The sequence below is a fragment of the Festucalex cinctus genome, chromosome 1 (assembly GCF_051991245.1).
Source record: "Festucalex cinctus isolate MCC-2025b chromosome 1, RoL_Fcin_1.0, whole genome shotgun sequence".
Classification (NCBI taxonomy): Eukaryota; Metazoa; Chordata; class Actinopteri; order Syngnathiformes; family Syngnathidae; genus Festucalex; species Festucalex cinctus.
Window position 1 is genome coordinate 65996155 of NC_135411.1, and position 3925 is coordinate 66000079.

The 3925-nt window shown below is 37.3% G+C and overlaps 1 long non-coding RNA gene across 1 annotated transcript; it reads right to left on the minus strand.

The window, feature by feature from the left end:
- Nucleotides 1-338: 338 nt before the first annotated feature.
- Nucleotides 339-2875, minus strand: LOC144007186 (uncharacterized). Its single transcript, XR_013280114.1, has 3 exons — nt 2358-2875; nt 1852-2016; nt 339-789 (listed from the first exon to the last, which is right to left on the minus strand). It is a non-coding gene; the product is annotated as an uncharacterized LOC144007186 (long non-coding RNA).
- Nucleotides 2876-3925: the final 1050 nt, after the last annotated feature.

Below are 3925 nucleotides of genomic sequence, written 5' to 3' on the forward strand. Positions count from 1 at the left end.
ACAAAAAACGCTTCAATTAGAAGTGAAACCAGCACACGGATGTTACATTTAGCTATGTTTAGTATTCATATATGAAAACAATTCACAACCTATTCCGTAATGAAAGGTACACAAGAAGCAGCATACATCGGCCAAAAATACTACCATGCACCACAAACCTGGAACAAGGCAAAATGGACTAGATGGAAATAGATGCATTCAGAGCCCAGATTATTATAACATATAGAATATTTATTAAAGTATCAGATTGTGTCATCACAGCATGTCATTTATACCCCCCGCCCCCCACCCAAAAAATATTAATAAAAAAATAAAAAAATAAAATCAAAATCAAATGTGCATTCACAATAAAACCTTTGGAACTTCATTGGAACAGCTCTCTTTTTTTGTGGCAGACCAATTTAACAAAGGTCTGTGTTGTGGAAAAATGGAATACAGACATTTTTATTTTTGCTTGAAAAGTGTTAAAATGGAGAGTTAACATCTTGATAAGAAACAAACAAAATGGCAGATTTTACATAGATTTTACAGCCCTGCACTGTAAAGTGTCCTCGAATGCCCGTCATTTTCCAACCTGATGTTGTACCAGCCATGTGTTAGTGTCACTTTCTTGGCTTACATCAGTAGACTCAGTAGTTGATGTATCTGATGAGTGAGGTACCCTGTCTAAAAGTTTGTCAGTTGTTGATAATGTCTCTACAAAAACCATTTCAGAGTTGTTGCTGGAAAGGGGTGTGAAAAACCAGCTGGGGGAAATCACACCTCAATCTTCGTTTCAGTATATCCTGCCTGAAATAGAAAATTAAAGGGAAAGATGAGCACAAGATACACATATTCACATCAGACTAGGGCTGCTCTATTATGGAAAAAAATAATCATCACAATTATTTTGGTAATAATTGAAATCAAGATTATTCAAAACAATTATATTTTGTTCAAATCAAGAAAATATTTAAACATTTGACAATAAGACAATTACAATCATATGAAACTATAATTATGTAAGTTGCTTTTGGATCCAACAAAATTTATAATATATTATTATTAGTATTATTATTATTGTTATTATTATTATGACGTTCGCAAAAATTTGAAGTTGGGGTGCAGTGTGTGTGCAGTAAGCTAGTTTTGACATGGGTGTGTGGTAAAATAACTCGTGTGGGCGTGCCACAACTCAAAATTAGTATTATTAGTGCTGCAGCTATCGAATATTTTGGTATTTGGATATCCTACTGAAAATTCTAGTGAATAATCGTATATTTGGATAGAAATACAAATATACCTATAGGCCTATATACTTTCTTGGTCAAAGAACAATTATAAATACAGAAGACAAAAAAACACATTTGCATGTAATAATTAACAACCAACTGGTTTTCATTTTTAGAGAATCAATTCTATTTATTTATTTATTTTTAACTTAAATTTAGCTTGTCAGCAAACTATTTTTTTTCTGAAACAGTGAGATTTTAGACAAATCTCTTCCCATAGATTTCAGATAATGTGTTTCAATGTGAAGATTTATATGTTACCTGTAGTCTGAAGCATCAAGATCCCCGTGTTTCTTAACACTGTTCACAAACCCCTTAGCTTGTCCATTCTCATCACATCTTTGTCAACTATAATCCTTTGACGGATTACTTGTTCACAAAAAGAATTTGTAGCTCTCAGCATTGGGTTGTCTAAAACACACACACACACACTCACTTAATATGTGCAGTCATGCTTTCTAATTAATGCTGTCTCGAAATGTAAACAGAATACAAGTGACATATTGCTGACCAATGCTTTACTTTTGAAATGTGTAATTTTAGCAAAGTGACAATGAAATAGTGCAATGTAACAACTCACATTTGTTCGTCCCTGGTTGCTGTTTCTGTTGCTGTTGACTTTAAGAACCTTGTGTAATCTCTGAAACAAAACTGCACCTCCATTGTGACACAGTCTTTTGTCTTGAATATGCAGAAGAATGGAATAGTCTTTCTTCATCTCAGCGGCCTGCAGCAACCAACCCGCCTTTAGACAAAAAAGAATTACATTATAAGTGTTATTGTCACATCACCTCTTTACAGTATATGCACATCACAGATTTAAGTAAAGTAAAGTGTTTGTTGAGGTTGATGAGAGAGAGTTTGGGGAAAAGGGAGTGTGTAGCTGTGACTCTATTATGACTGATGGGCACAGGTAACTCGAGTTTGGTAACAACTGTTGGATTCACTCGATAAATCATTCAGCAGCTCGCCTTTTTAATAAACTATAGCCTTAAAACTTAACCTAGCAACAAATTATTTTCAGCCCTATACTAAATATCGGTCACATTAATAACAGAAATGGGCACGCGTGTGTGTAGCACATACCTGCTGACAATGTTTCTGCTTTGGCGAGATGATCCCTCTTCCGTGTGCCTTCCAATCCCAGACGAGTATACTTTGAAATTTATTTTTACAAATGATGCAGATGGCTGGAAGAACGGGGCCAGCTGAAGCGATGGGCAAACCTGAACGGGAACAAAGTTTTTTCACCACTTTCTTTCTAACTTTTTTTCTCCTTTCGCTCTTCTTCGCTCTCCGACGTTGTGGTCGCCATTTTTGATATGCGGTTGCTATGGTGAGGAGAAAGCAGCAGCTACCTGATTGGCTCATGTGACCTAAATCACACCACTACCGACCTAATGGCACTACGCCCACACGAGAGATCACTGCGCCTCATCGCAAAATAGTGCCGGGGTTTCACCACCGAAAACACAAAATTGGCAGGTTTTCAGAGGGTGAACTCCACGGATTCTTACTTACTACTAATAAATCTATTTTATGAAGTAAAGATTATTTAGTGCCCCTGGTAGTGGAGCGAAACTGAACGAAAACGTGTGTGACCTGACGGCCTAAGTGGTGCTTCCCTCCATTCGCCCCTCTCTGAGCAATTCTAGGTCATTCTGCTCTCCAAGCACCAGCCCCTCCCAGCCTGAGAAAATGAGTGAGTGCTCACTTTATGACATCATGAAGTGCGGACGAGGGCTGCATGATATTGGAAAAAACTGATATTGTGATTTTTTTGGTGTCTGCGATATATATTGCGATATTAAAAACAGAAGAATTTTGACCAGATGACTTGAATAGCTCTGTTTGCAAATGATTTGGTTAATGCAACATTACACCATTGTATTCATAATATCAAATGTGCATTGTGTATTTGGTCTCCATTGTAATCAATGGGGGGTAATATTTTTTTTCAAAATCAAATTTTTGTGTTAGGAATGTGATAAATACAAAAAAATGACTGTACTGTACTCAAGTCTCCATGGCATGAGTAATCAATAGAAAAAAAGCCAATTTTGGGGTGAACTACTGCCAGTGGCGTGCGGTCAGTGCAGGCAAGGTAGGCACTGCCTGACCAAGGCTGAAATGAAACGAAAATGAATTGGCTTCTTCTATTGATTTAAATTATTTTTACATTTCACATAGCCTACACTACCTATATAGATTTGAAAGTGACAACATCTAGCGATTTTCTGGCCTGCAGGCAAAAATGCTGCAAAATTCTGCTGCTGAAGGCACACGCCTCCGTTGCCTCCAGCAGCCCTTTCTGAGTAGCGATGTGTGTTCACGCATGCGTAGTCAGTTTCCCAATAGAAAAGTCCTTTACGCAAATAGGCAGATTACTACGCAGCCTTTTTACGTAGCTGTATTATTCCTATGCGAACATACGTTCGCGCAGTGCATTTGTGAATTCAAAACACAGTGCACAGTACGCCGCTAAGATGACACCACTCTGGAAAATATAAAACTATTTTCACGCCTTTCTTTTGAGGAAAAACGTCATCTTTTGAAGGATGGGAGACCAACGCCTTAGCTACCGGATCTTCAGCAAAGTAAGGGATAGAGAATTATTCGTACTTTTCACAAAGAATGCTACAAAAGGAAATACT